This window comes from Pleurodeles waltl, chromosome 7, assembly GCF_031143425.1.
Source record: "Pleurodeles waltl isolate 20211129_DDA chromosome 7, aPleWal1.hap1.20221129, whole genome shotgun sequence".
Lineage (NCBI taxonomy): Eukaryota > Metazoa > Chordata > Amphibia > Caudata > Salamandridae > Pleurodeles > Pleurodeles waltl.
This window is the reverse complement of record NC_090446.1, coordinates 638183393-638199066: the sequence shown is the minus strand read 5'-3', so window position 1 is coordinate 638199066 and position 15674 is coordinate 638183393. Positions and strand designations below refer to the sequence as shown.

Sequence of the window (15674 nt, the reverse complement as noted above, 5' to 3'; positions counted from 1 at the left end):
TCTGCTCTAATTTTATCTGTAGTGCTTGTCCCAGGTTCGCTGTAATTGGTGTCTCTCTTTTTCACCCTGAATGTTGTGACTTTAAAGCATATAACATGTAAAGCGCCTGTCTCTCCTGTACATTCCTGAAAGTGGGGACGTCATCTCCCCGAATCTGCCACATGTGAGGGCTTTGGTGGCTCCGTGCACCGATACATTCTCTTCAGTGTGGTAGGCCTACTCAAAAAATGATGCAAAGGTGGTGCTAACTTTTCATAAATCAGGCCCTAAATTCCTGTTCCTGAACAGTCTCATTTGGAGGCTGCCTAGGGAGCGAGACTCCCAGGTGACCCTTGGTCTCCTCTTTAGAGCTCCCCATGGTCACCAGAGGTCTGCCCCTCTTGCTTAGGGCAGCTGCAAGTAGTTTACAATTAAAGACAACAGGAAATGTTCAAGCTCAGGAATGAAGCTCACTTTAAGCAGAAAACACTTTTGGGCAAACCAGATGGAGGAAGCAGTCTTTCCCAGTCCGGGGAAGTGCTGGGCAGTCCTGGAATTCCAGATCGTCTGAAGGGCTACTCTATCTGACTTTCTGGAGGAATCTCAGTCTGCCCCACCTACATTTCAAAGACAGCAAACTCCCCAGGTTCAGTCCATCTCCCATCTTAGGAAACGGCTCGGCTCCAGCCCTGAAGTCCTTTCAGCATTTCAAGAATTCACCAGTTTTTCCAAAAGGACAGACAAGCTTTACAAGCATGTGGCTGTCACGTCTGGCACTACACACCTTTCAGATGCCGGAGAATTTCAACCACTCTCCACAGGGCACAAGTACTAAAAAAACAAAGTGGGGGGACTAAACAGGTTAGGCAGTATGCAAGTAACATCATGGTGCGTGACATCACAGTGCAGCATCATGCAATCACAGGAAGTGGATATCACACCCGAGCGCATTATGAGATTTAGTAAATGAGATTTTGTGTCTGGTTTGTGCCAAAATCATGCCACAACCCAACACAATATCTAGTCCTCAATTTACACATTTAGGGCCTGATTACAACTTTGGAGGAAGGTGTTAATCCATCCCAAAAGTGACGGATATACCACCAGCCGTATTACGAGTCCATTATACCCTATGGAACTCATAATACGGCTGGTGGCATATCCGTCACATTTGGGACGGATTAACACCTCCTCCAAAGTTGTAATCAGGCCCTTAGTCTTTTTTTAAACTCTGCCCCAAAGAAGTTTGCAACAAGGAGAAATGCAGCATTAAATCTATTCTGCTTAATTGGTTGCAAAGTCTCCATTTCAAAATATCTTACAGGGTTAAGGCACCTGCTGCAGCAATCTTTGTGTGCCCAGTAATTCACAGAGAACATTATTAATGGTAAGGTAACTTGGAGGGTGATGCATTTGCCAGAGAGACCTGTATTTTCTCTAGTCCCAGTTTTGAATCAAAGTAGTGTAGAGGGTTAATGCTCCTCTTGCAAAGCATCTGCAGATGACAGATTTTTTATTTTATATCGCTAAGGTAGCAAGTTACTACTTTTAACACACATTATTTTGTTACCAGCAGTTCATAAATTGTGTTCTTTCTAAAATAGCACGGCAAGCTATGAAGGAAATGTGACTGCTACACCTTGTAACCCTCACTATGTTATGTAGCACAACTTCTACACTGATTTACACATCTACAGAATTTGTCAATGTATAATGTGTACGTCTGATGTACAGCGCTCTGACACCCTACACTGGGAAGAGTAGTGCTATAAAAGAAATAAAACAAAATAGTTGTATTTAAATTTTAATTTGTCTTAATAATGGGACAAAGCAACACATGACATTCTTACAGTGCAGGCACAACTCTTATATATAGGGGCTGGACACCGTAAAATATATGCCTCTCTTAAATATTTGTGAAGTGATTACAAAAAGCTGCTTGTCTTTGTTTCCCCTCCCCTGCAGTTTCATCTAGGTGTGAGGATCGGAAAGGTCCCAATCAGGATAGTGGAACAAAAGGAGGCCTGATGGCCCTTTGTATTCGGCCTTTGTTATAGGCCCAGCAGGCGTGTGAAACATGAAAGCCCCCTTGCCGACCGCACATTGCTGCACAAAACTAGAGCAGACAAGTTGCAGGTGCTGTTGAATGTTTCCCGGTGTCTGAAAATTACACCAGGACATATTCAGCATACTTCAGTGGGCCCACTGCTTGCAGGGTGGACAGCGTCCACCATGGAAAAATAGTGGGTGGACACCATGTACCCGTGTGTATCCCCAGCTTGTGCCCTAACTCTCCAGAAGTTCCTACATGCCAGCCCAGGTCTGTAGATTTTCGTCTGACTCTGCTGAGCCCTTCGCTTCTTTTAGAAGCTTTAGCATTCTGCAATTCTCCACATTTTCTCAAAGGCCAGTCCGGCTTTACTGACACATGACCGACTCTGCCCTGGCCCTGTCAGCTTTCCAGGACACTGGACAATCAGGGAATACGCAGGCCAGTCCTCAGGCCTAGAGCAGGGTTTCATTTCTGCTGGTGACTGCAGGTGATGGGCACGGTGCCCATTTACAGGTCTAGCGCGCAAGCCCTGTGACCTGTAGTAAGCATTGTGGGCTTTTAACCACGCCCATCGCACGCCCATCACTTTCACTCATTAGTTGGCTTGCTTTTCAAAAATCCTTTGTTATCATTGGTAAATGCTTTACGTTTGTCCCACCTTGGGGCGATTTTGTTACCACCTTGCAGACTGCCCCCATTACATGGATTAATGCACGATTGCCAATATATTTGACTACGAGCAAACTTCTTTTTCTTTTTGTGTCTCTCTTTTGCACTCATGCTCATGGTGGCCATGGCGCTTCCAATAGGCTTACTTATGTCAACTGTTTTACTTTTTATTTTCAATTTAAGTGGCAAGAAAAGTCGTGTTAGCCATTTACAACGCTAATAGCTCTAACTCAAGCAAACGCAAGATCTCGCAAGTGCTTTGACCTATAGTAATTATTGTGGGCTTTTAACAATGCCCACCTCATGCCCTTCACTTTCACTCATTCATGGGCTTGCTTTTCAAAAATCCTTTGTTATCATTGGTAAATCCTTTATGTTTGTCCCTCCTTGGGGTGGTTTTATAACCGCCTTGCAGACTGCCCATGTTATATGAATAATTGCACGATTGCCATTTGGCTGTGGGCGAAGTTCTTTTTTTTGTATCTCTCCGGTGCACTCTTGCTCATGGTGGTCGTGGTGCTTTGAATCAGCTCGCTTATGTCAAACTGTTTTACTTTTCATTTTCAATTTAATTGGCAAGAAAAGTCCAGTTAGGAATTTGCAGCTCTAATAGCTCTAACTCGGGCAACCGTAAGACCCATTGTATTCCAAATGCTTGTTGGGGATGGGAACTTATTTCCCAACCGCATACATTGACCCTGAGCATGAGAGGATAAAGAAAGAAAACAGAGAAACCAGGAGGAAGAGAAAAACGAGGAAATCAGAGACAGAGAAAGCAGAAAAAGAATGTTCAAAAAAGTGATAAAGTGGGAGGTTGTAGGTGGTGTGGAAGAAAGAGGCAGGAGGTGGAAACAAGACTAGACAGCCTTGGTATTGTATTGTATTGCAGCATGTATATAGCTCTTACTAGACATATATGGGACTCTGTAGCGCTTACCTACGTCTGTAGCAAGCTAGGCCATGCAGGGCGTGTGCTTGGAAGGAGGTTGTCTTTGATCCTGTGTGTGAAGTATCCCAATGTCCTAATGGGGACCACCGAGGTGCAGTGTTCGTGTTATGAGGTCTAGTGCCTAGCAGGGTGGTGATGCCTGGCAGTCGCCCGTTGGGCAGAGTGGTGGAGGGCTCCTGTGAAAAACATTGGGGCAATTCAATTACATTCTCACAAATGAAGGTCATCTAGCAGCGGTCGATGTCCTTACAGTCTGAGGCTCGTTTTCAGCCTCTTCGTAAGGTGCCTTTTTATCGGAAACATGCGCCTGACACATGAATCACCACAGAAAACCTAAATATTTAAACCGGATAGGAAACATCTGACAGATCCTTGCGTGCGTTTGGTCTGCTCCGGATCTAAGGATCTAATGAACTTGCACGAGGAAGTGAACGGAACACGCATCCCAACTGTCGAGTTTCGCTTACTTTTATTTGTGTTACAAGGAACTTGCAAGCGGCGGGTGTGCCATCTGTCCAGGGTGGTGTTCAAACTGGGGGGCGGGCCCCCCTAGGGGGGCCTGAAGTGATCCCAGGGGTGGCCCAGACTCTGGCCAAAATAAATATTATACAGATAACAGGCCTTTGTTTTAAGCAGAAGCATGTTATTGCTGTTTTAAAAAGGTAACATTACTTAACTGCAATGTTTAAATATGTTTAGACATATTTAAACATTGCCATGTTTATAAAATAATTGTGAAAAATTCTGAGGGGGGCCCAATGATTTTTATTTTTCAACTGGGGGGCGCAGCATTAAAAAGTTTGGAGACCTCTGGTCCAGGGGCTGGATGGATGAGTCAAGCATAACGGGGGATTATCTCAGGTGCAGAACGAGCTGCCTAAGATCACACAGCTTCGGGGGAAAGCTGGGACTGTGGCTGCTTAAGATCTGGATCAAAAGACAGGTCATGTGTGACTAGGCTCTGGCAGAATCCTCCTGTCTCAGAGGGTTTTATGTCACATTATTGGCCCCAAAAATCACTAGCTGCATATTTGGGGCCAGATTTATGGAAAAGTGGCGCAGCGTAGTGCCACGCTGCATCACTTTAGAAACGGAGGTATGCGCCCTATTTAAGGGAAGGGAATTTCTGGTTGGTGTGTCTCCAGTTAGGGTGAGGATGTGGAAGGAATGCAAAACCCCTCCCCACTCGAAGAATTATTAGACCACATTGACAACTCAGCATTTGTACTGAAATCTGGGAAACATACGTTTCTGCAATTATTTCTGACATCATAAACATTGCAAATCATATGCCACAGTGAAGGGTGTAGAAATATTGAAAACATCTGCATCAAATAGACTTAAGTATCACACCTCCCTCGAGCACTTGCCTGGAGGGCGGTCCCAGACATCCTCAGCCCTAGATGCATTCCCAGACCATTACCCGTACACGTGCACCCCAAGCCCCTAAATGTGAGACAAAGGCCCAAGTCCATTCCTAGGAAAAAAATATGTAAACTATTATACCTGAATAATGATAAATATCGCAATGTCCAAAATCAAAGAATGGATAATAGTCTGCTACCACCCTGAGAAGCAAACCTATCATTCTGGTATGAGCAGCGGGTGGAATCACATGCAGGGTACATACAAACATGAGGATTTATAATAAAGGATTTTATTCAGGACTGGTAATCACTGCCTCCTCATTGCTGTTGAAAGCTTAAGTGGATGTTATTGCCCTGGAAAAGTCACAGAAAGCAGAGGTCACAATTTCTTTCTTTCTTTCTTTTTTTCCTTTCTTTCTTTAAAGAAATAAGTGTGAATATGATTTATGTCATAGATTGTAAATGTTATTGATATATCGTGTATACTTTTAAATTGTACACTTATGTGATAGTAAAAATGTAAAGGTGTCTATTATTCAATTATAATAAACAAACAATATAAAAAAAAGGTCGGAGGGTCTTTCAGCTGCTTTATCACATTTATATTTCACCGAATATTTAACGTACCACTGCATCTCCGGGCATTGATATAGATATCGTGTGAAAGAACAATTTCAGTGAAATATTAGAAAATTACAATCAGTTTTATGGATTTACTATTCCTAAAATGTGATTTTGAAGTTTTTTATGATGTCATTCTTCAGTTATCATTTGTTTTACCCACTTTCATGATGTCACTTATCGTGATGCATCAGAGATAGGGTCAGCAATGTCACTTCTTGTGTCACTTGGTGTCATTTTCTGCTCTGTCATCAAGGTAGAGAGTATGTCTGACTCACTTCCTCTACCTCTATTATTTTAGTACCCATGCCCTCGCTCAACTCCGCCTTTATTGGCCATAAAATAAGTGCCTTGGAGTGGCCGAATACTTTCCCCAGTATTATAGCACTATAAATCCTCAGGAGAATGGCAGCGAGTACATTACATTATTTATTAATATGTGATTCTATTACACAAAGATGTAACCAAAGATCAAAGTGTTATGATAATCTCATTTGCCAGCGAATTTGTTACATTTAACCGTGTGCTTTTTTACCCCAACAGGGAGGCGCTGACTTGCAGTGATGGGATAACCAGAGAACGTGCCAAAAAGAAAAACAAACTCAAACGAGTTTTCAAGAGATGGGGAAACGTCAAGAGAGGAACCCTTCTCCTATACAAAGCCCACAGAAGCTGTCGGAAAGAAATACAGCCCTGAAAGGATGGCAAAGAGTTCCGAATTTACCTGCTATTGGCATACGTGGGAGTCACCCCACAGGCAGACATGCAGACACACTGACAGACAGGAACGCTGCCTTACCGACAGCCAAACATCTATGCAACAGTCACGTAGACATATAGTTTGACAGGCAGGTTAACAGTCGCAGATTGACAAAAAGCGGCAGACAGAGATGTGTGCAGTCATACAGTCAGGGAGATTGGAAGATCGCCAGACAGGAGCCAGATAAAAAGTCAAACAGTTAACCTGTAGAGTGAGCGACACAATAGTAACAGGCAGACATGGGAGCAGACAGAATGATAGAGGCTGACAGACACACACGGGTCCTGATCTGTTACCTCACGCAGACATATATTTTCATATTTTACATTATGTTCAGATGTTTTACATGCTATCATGTTCGTCACTTTCCCCATGGTCGTGCAACGATTGCAGGGGCTCCCTTCACTTAACACCCACGATGTGCTGGTCGGTTGGTGGGTCTCTGTTCATTTTAGAGAACGCATGCAGTGCCTTCAAGCTGAAGACGGCTTACGGCGCACCTCGAGGCGCTGTGAGGCAGCAGTGCCTGTCTCTTGTCCTCCGCGTCGGGGAGGAGAGCGCTGCTTCCAGGCGGATGAACCGGCGGACAGGAGGACCCGGGAGCACCTTCAGGCCCGAGGTGCAGTGCTGCATCTCTGGTCAGCTGTGAGTCTGAGATGAAGCACTGTAGCTCGGGAGCGGAGGGATGTCTGCGTCACGGGAGAGATACTGACCAGGAGAACGACGGAGCGCCTCGAAGGAGCAAATAAGGAGGTGTGCTTCAGGTAGCAGCCACAGACAGGACAAAAAAGGTGCGGGGCATCAGAAATGCATTTTGGTAACAGTTTGAGACCTGTTATTTGTTTGAGCAGCTTAATGCAATAGTCAGACCTCTTTTATATGCAGGCGCCATATGCATGCAATTATAAGATAGCACAATACATGGTTTCTTCCCCTAGCCAGTCAGTAAAAAAAGTGAAAGTACTCACTGCCTCAGAACACCTGTTTGTGGCTGAGAAGTGCAGCTACTCTTCCAAATTAAACAGCTGTAGGGAGTCTCTGTATGAGAGTATATGTCCATTCTAAGCCCTGTTCAGAACAAAAGAAGAGGCTACATTAGCAGACATTAGAGGAACCTGTAGGCAGTAGCTCTACAGCAAGGCTATAGTCATAGTAAAGAAAGCAACATGAGCTGGCATTTGTGGAATAAATGAACGGTCTTTAAAGACTGACGCTTAAATGAAGACGCCTCTCACCCCAGTGAAGCACAGTGCTCCCGCCCCCTGCTTTAAATGGATGGTGGGCGGAGCTGTTTGTATTTTAAAGTTTAAGATGCAGCAGAACGAAGTCAGAAAAAAGGTTTCTTTCGATGACTGTGACAGGATTTAAATCCTCGAATAAAACACTGAAATTAAACCTAGGTTCCTTGACCCACCAAATAAGAATCCCAGTTGGGATTTCAGGGTGACACAAATATACAAAAAGTACTCTAAAATGCATGTACATCGTACAGCTGTATAGCAAATGTGGATATTCTGAAAACCTGACTAGAGTATCCTACTTGGTCACTCAACACGTACCCCCAGACCTGAAACAGCTGTTAGAGGTTGTGCTTTCTCACTTTAACTCGTTTGGGAATCCTTTAACCAGCTGTATCATGTTACAGGCATTACATTGCTCACCATAGACTACAGGTGAAAACACATTATGAGCTACCTTTTATCACACTGACAGTACTTTACATCACAATGGTCCGTTGCATAACACAAGGCCCTGCAGCAAGCACCGAGTGTCTTTGAACTTCACCCCATGGGAGACCCTCCTATAACTTTGTGGGGCCATTGTCATAAAGCATAATGTCACTTGGTTTATACTAGAAAGGGGTGGGGCGGTCATGGCCTCAGATCACAGTAAAGTACAGTGAAAGTGACACTTGGTCTTAGTGCAGTGAAACTGGGGTCGGTTGCATCTGCCCTGCAAAACACATTAAAATTGGTCGAGATTAGCACACGCCAAAGAGGCCTGTGGGCTGCTATGTCCGTCTAGGCCATATTTAAAAAATATAATTTAATGGCTATTGCTCTGATCCTTTTCTATACAAAGTTTTTATTTTTAGTATATTTACTCTCCGTAACATTGAAAACATTTGGCATTACACTGTTTCATTTCTAGAGTTCTTCTCACAAATCATCATCAAGTAATGAAAAGGTTTATAAAACGAGCCAACAGCTCAAAAAAGAAAAGTTTAACCTAACCCTGCCTTTACATTATACCGCTGTTTAACGTTTACTTAAAGTTGCTGATGCAAATATGCATATTTAAAAACATAAAACCAAGTGAGTATCAATAGTGGTAGCACACAAAAAGCATTTGCAGTGTATGTAAAGAACAGGTCAGAATTTAACTAGCGGTAATTATGATGCAACTTAAGTTGTATGTAGGAAAAAGGTTTGAGAATGGGAGAGGGTAAAATGGGTGAATAATCAACAATATCAAACAGCACTGTCGGGTGTGAAAACTAGGCAGGACAAAAACCTCACATCTGGAAAATGAAACATTACATCGAAATGTTTCAGAATTAATCAGTCCTGCCAGCGACTGACCCAAAGAATGGGAGTTGTGAGAAACAAAGGGGATCGGAGAGCTGAGGTATTTCAAGTTGAAACCCATAAGTCATGTAAAAACTGTGGCAGCATTCAGTTACACAGGCATCAACATACAGCAGTAGAGACAAACAAGCATTTGGAAGGTATGGTTTGCATTTTTGGGCCTCACTAAAATATTTTTAAAAACAGCCTCATAAAACGTTAAAAAAACATGACTGCTTTCAGTAGCCAATGCCCCTATGAGATACAGAATTCAATGTGTGATGGTTCAGTGTACTTTTAAGATGTAAAATAGCCCCTTGCACATTTCAATAGATGAGCTCCATAGGAGGCACAATGATACTCCAAAGAGCCGACAGGACGAGGTAAGAGAGAAATTCTCCTCTTGGCAAAGGCCACTTTGTGGTTGTTTGAAAAACTGGTAACAATATATTGAGCATACCGCTGTGATGTCAGCCAGATTTATTAAGCACCAACTTCCACATTACATAAAGGGTGACAATGCCAATGATAAGCTGAAGGTGGGCAATGCATACGCAATGATGGCTATTGCAGGTCAAGATGAGATGATAAGCCTCAATTTGCTTGTGCAGCACATAGCTTCACTATACATAAAGTCAATCGATTAATCAGCTGCAGTACAGCATCCATTTTAGGACATCCTCATTCCTCACTCCTCACTTCTCATCCCTCCTTCTCATTCCTGCTTCTCATTCCTGCTTCTCATCCATTATCCCTACTTCTCATCCATTATCTATCATCCCTGCTTCTCATCCATCATCCCTACTTCTCATCCATCATCCATACTTCTCATCAATCATCCATACTTCTCATCCATCATAAATCATCCCAGCTTCTCATCCATCATCCCTACTTCTCATCCAACATACATCATCCATACTTCTCCTCCATCATCCCTGCTTTTCATCCATTATACATCATCCCTACTTCTCACCCATCATCATGTTATACAGCATCCATTTTAGGACATCCTCATTCCTCACTCCTCATCCCTACTTCTCACCCATCAAAAATCATCCCTTCAGCTCATCAATCACCCCTGCTTCTCTTCCACCATCCCTACTTCTCATCCATTACCCCTACTTCTCATCCATCATATATCATCCCTATTTCTCATCCATCATCCCTACCTCCCATCCATCATCCCTACTTCTCTCCATCATCCCACCTTCTCATCCCTGTGTCTCATCCCTGCTTCTCATCCATCATCCCTACTTCTCATCCATCATCCCTACTTCTCATCCATCATCCCTGCATCTCTTCCATCATCCCTACTTCTCATCCATCATCCCTACTTCACATCCATCATACATCATCCCTACTTCTCATCCATCATCCCCACTTCTCTTCCATCATCCCTACTTCTCATCCCTCATCCCTGCTTCTAATCCTTACTTCTCATCCATCATTCCTACCCTAACCCTTTCTCCAAGAGCTGATTTATGGTCCACGCTGTGGCCTCCTTGTATTTCCCAAACCAGCAGATCTTTCTACAGAGGCCTGTGTAAACAGAAAAACAGTTAAATAAAATGAAATGTTGTAGAGCCTTAAATTCACTGGAAACAAACACACCTAGTTGCATTTCCTCTTCTCTGTCTTCACCCAGCACATGCAATGAGAAGGCTGTTTTTCAGTGAAATAGAGTGCAGGTCTCTCTCATAACTCTGGTTGGCTGGTGCCAGCCAATCAGTGTGACGGTGTGTTTCACAAAACTGAACATTTGTTGGTATGACTGAGGGATGAGGAATGAAGTGCAGGGAGATTGGATGAGGAGTAGGGATGATGGCTGTGGCATGAGAAGTAGGAATGATGGAAGACTGTTGAGAAGCAGAGATGAGGGATGAGAAGTAGGAATGATGGAAGAGAGGTAGGGGTGATGGAAGAGAAGTAGGGATGATGTATGATGGATGAGAAGCAGGGTTGAGGGATGAGAAGTAGGGATGATGGAAGAGAAGCAGTGATGATTGAAGAGAAGTAGGGATGATGGAAGAGAAGCAGGGAGGATGGATGAGAAGTAGGAATGATGTATGATGGATGAGAAGCAGGTATGCTGTTTGATGGATGAGAAGTAGGGATGATGGACGAGAAGTGGGAATGATGGAAGAGAAGCAGGGATGATGGATTAGAAGTAAAGATGATGTATAATGGATGAGAAGCAAGGATGATGGAGGAGAAGTAGGGATGAAGTATGATGGATGAGAAGTAGGGATGAAGGATGAGAAGCAGGGATGAGTAGTGAGGAATGAGGAGGTCCTAAAATGGATGCTGTACTGCAGAGACTTTAAAGAAATGCAGCCTTACGAGTGCATCAAGAGATGGACAACCTCGCATGGAGGCATTATCAGTAAATACATGTGGCGGGAAGCTATAAAGTCAAAATGTACAAGTATATAGGTAGGAACAGAGGTAACCAGTAAATTGCAGATGACAAAAAGGACATATATAAAATCAGAGGTAAACAGGGAGAGCGCAATAAAAGCTGAGACAAAAACAAGAGTAAACAGTCAGGATAAGGTGTTTTTAAGGGGCAAGTTCTATTGTTGCAGTGTCAATGAGAGCTTTTCTTGTCATTGTTTACGACTCCTAGGAACAATAAAGTTCTTTGGATTTGAAGTACAGAAAAAATACATTCCCTTTGACTCTTCTCTTCTCAAGGAATTTCTACCCCAAAACTAAGACTTGGACAGATGTAGGGCCTTTGCCTATTTCAAAATTCAGATACTCAATGTAGAACTTCAGTTCGCTTGGTGCAACAGGTAAAGCTAAGCCATGGGAGTTTCCAATGAGAATTTGCGTTTACTCAGAACTCTTGAGTGAATTGATTCTAACATGATATTCCTCAACCAAGTCAATTTGATGGAGCTGAGCAGTGAGAAGCTTGTCACGTGAACTTTCCAATAGCATGTTGTAGTTGGTAGTGTATCCATTTTTAGTGCACACACTAAGCATTTAAAGTGTTTCTAAGAAATTGATTGTGCCAAATGTCTATCTCAACAAAACGTGAAGTTAAAAAGAAAGCCCTGAACTTTGACCTTGTCCTCAAGGTCCAGTTTTCCCAGGAATCCCTTGTGTGCTGGGATGGGGATTCCTGGAAATACTGTTCTTGGGGTCAAGGCTTGGCAGCTGGAAGAAGATTTCTCAAAATGTTCTCATCTTAACTGCTCCAGTACTCCTGGAAGGTGGTCTTGCCTTTTCTCTCATGATGTCCCATGCTTACTGTGTGCCCACTGCGAGGTTTGCGGGTATCACCTCGAATGTTACAGCTGAAAGCAGCGGGATGGAGTCTTGTCTGGACAAAGCACCATAACTGATTGATATGAAAAGCCGTTCTTCTGAAAAAAAGAACTTGTTTCCTTAAAGAGCTCGCTGCCTCAGTCTTGCCGATTCTGTGTAGCTATGTAAATTATAAATTTTAATGTTGCCCAAATCTGTGGCACTGTTTTCATCCACGTGTAAAGAAAAAGCGCCTGAGTCTGCTCTATCATGATTTAAACGTGTGACCTTAAGATTGCACCAAGGTCGTTGCTGCTGGTGCATTATCCCACTGAGGTAGGTATTAACGTGATATACGAGCCCTGATCTGGTGCCCCACGGATTTTCTAAAGTTTGCATCCCTCACTTTCACTTTGTATGTATTCTAATTCTTCGACTTCTTTTTTTCCGATTGCAATAATTATTCTTTTTAATAAATACACTGTTTAAAAAAAACTGTTGGTTTATTTATATTAAAAGGTTCATAATACACTCTTGCCCCATAGATTTCTACCTTTCTGTCCCTCCTTTAATCCGGGAAGCCAATGCCTGCGGGTGGCAGGACTTCCCCCAACAAAGTGCTGGATTGCCCTGTGCGACACTCCCCCCCCAATGTACATGTTGTCCCCAGTACATGTGTGTGTGGGGGGAGGAGGGCTCCCCCCTGGACCCAATGGGCACGGGAACACCCCCGACATGCTGATGACCACGGGCCTGCTTTTAGCAGTTATCCAGCTTGCACACAGCCCTGATGGACCACGCACACGTTTTTTGCAGACACAAATGAAATGTGCCCTCGATCCTCCCGGAGGCAGTTGACTGACTTGTGAGACGGACACGGTGCACTAGCTGGCAGCTATGAACACACTATCCAGGGCTGTTTTTAGCTCCTCGTCCACTTCTAGCGCCCTTTAAGGCACTCTGGCCCTCATTCTAACCGTACCGCCGCCCGCCATGCGGTAACCGCCATATGGCCGCTCCGCGGTCAGAAGACCGCTGGGGCCATTTCAACTTTCCCGCTGGGCTGGCGGGCGCTAGCCAAGTTACCGCCCGCCGGCCCAGCGGGAAAGGGGCCTGCAACACTGAAGCCGGCTCCAAATGGAGCCAGCGGTGTTGCAGGTGTGCGACAGGTGCAGTAGCACCCGTTGCGCTTTGAAAAGCAGGCTGGGGCCCTGTTAGGGGGCCCCAGGACACCCGTTCCCGCCATCCTGTTCCTGGCGGTAAAAACCGTCAGAAACAGGGTGGCGGGAAGGGGGTCAGAATCCCCATGGCGGCGCTGCTTGCAGCGCCGCCATGGAGGATTAGCCCAGCCGGGGGAAATCCGGCGGGAAACCGCCGGACCCGGTTTTCCGACGGTCGGAATGGGCTTTGAAGCACCGCCAGCCTGTTGGCGGTGCTTCAGTCATCCGCGACAGGGTCAGAATGACCCCCTCTGTGTCACCGACCCCCTCGAGTCACTCTATCCAATGTTGGGCATCTCTAGCAGTAAGTGAACACCAGTGGCATAGCAGGGGCGCCAAGGCTCTAATGCAACGGAGGAAACTGGATCCCGGTGCCCTGGTTTAGGTGCCACTAAAACAGCTGTCGTTGGGCTGCAGCGGGCCCCTGGGCCCCGGTGTTGCTGGTCTAGCTGCTTTCTTGCAAGATAAGCCCCAAAGCCACTCTCAGGAAGAGTTCGGGTATATAAAAAGAGTTGGGAAGCCCGTGGCCAATCAAAGAGGCTCATTCAGGCTCGAGGTCTAGACCTGTGCTATCTGAAAAACCACCTTCCTTGGCGATGCTGTGATATATCACTTATTGGCTTTCATCTCCAATGTCTCATTAACCTATGATACTGTTTGCTACTACCACTTTGATCATACAAGTTTCTACGTATGTGTTGAAAATATCCGTAAATGTGCTATTTCTACATGCTATTTCTATTACACTGCCTTCTCTGCATCATGCGAGTGCCTGGAAAACGGAAGCACTGATATCTCAATAGTATCTTCATATATTGAGATTCTTTTTTCAATGGTGGACTCACTGGACCCCTCTCTGAAAATGCACACATGCCTGTTTGAGAGTATTTGTGAACTAGTCAATGAATGATTGAATATGAAAATGCTATACACAGCCTCACCATCCACATACCCATTGACCTATTCATCCATTAATTTGCTCAACCTCCCATAAATTAACATGTCAAGTTCAGAAGTATTTTTCTGTCTCTCCAACTGCTAGAATTTCCATCTTGATGAGAAACGCAGACAACGTAACTTCATTGAAATCATAAAATGAGAATGATCTCTATGAATATGTGCCTAAAAGTGCAAAAACACAACTCTGGCATGATGATGTGGCTCTGGTTTTACTGAAACGTTTCTTCTCGCTTATACACTGTGATGCCAGATAAAGGGCATGTGCGGTCTAGAAAGCCAATGTAATGATAGTGTAGTCAAGAAACATTAGAACATCGGAATGTTGGGAACACTTCTGAAGACAATAGAGTGGAAGAGGACCAATAATGGCTGTTACAGACTTCATTTTCCACAAGAAATGTGCAGTGGCCTGACTTCTCTAATAACAAACAATGACAAAGCCAACAGTTGGGAGAATTAGTGTATTGAAAAAGCTTCGCAATTTTCCTTGGAAACCCAGAAGCGGTACAACAGTAGTTAGAGACGACTTCACATACAGATTATACACAATTATCAGTCCTTTAAATGGGATAAAAACGATGAGGCATAGACAGCAGAAGAGAGATCTTTTACTGGGCTTAGACATGTTTTTTAATTGTGGTGAAATTTGCAAAATTCTTGAATTTTGTGTTTGCGAAATTCCTTAAAATTTCACATTACACAGTTTTGGGTGCACTTCACAAAAATGTTTTTTATGACAATACCAAAGGGAAATTGATTTTCTCAGCCACTGTCTTTCTGAGAGACATTTTCAACTCAAGCTAATATCACACAAGACAAGGCTCACAAAAACAAGTCATATGTGATAACCTACAAACTATATTTCAGTATTGAAGCATGATTTAGCATATTTTAATTGAATTTCGCAACATTTTGACACAATTAGACAATTTTGCACAACAGTATCCTTTAACAGAGGTGGCCAGTGTAACTAAGGAAGGGGCCTAATACATTTGGATTAGAATCCTGTGATGAAGAAAATTAACAAATACAGCCTCACATGATGAATTAAAACTAAAATCACAAAGAAGCAAATTAGTTATTTAGCTTGGAGTCTAGAATATCTAGAATAGTGCATATATTAGCTCAAAATGTGGTTCCTGAGCCCAGCAAGGCTATCTATGCCCAGGAGTTGGGGCAGAAGCCAGACTGAAATGAAGATATCTTGGATAGTGATTTCATGAATGAATGGAATTGGTCCTCTAATAGTTATTCCATTATTTTGGCCATGGCTGCAA

General features: G+C 43.7%; 1 long non-coding RNA gene across 1 annotated transcript in view; it reads right to left on the bottom strand.

Annotated features, from left to right (window-relative positions):
* Positions 1-15674, bottom strand: part of LOC138304498 (uncharacterized) — a 107925-nt gene that overhangs the window by 43487 nt on the left and 48764 nt on the right. Inside the window, exon 2 of the long non-coding RNA XR_011205580.1 lies at positions 7367-7466. This is a non-coding gene — a long non-coding RNA (uncharacterized lncRNA). The remainder of the gene's footprint in view (positions 1-7366; positions 7467-15674) is intronic.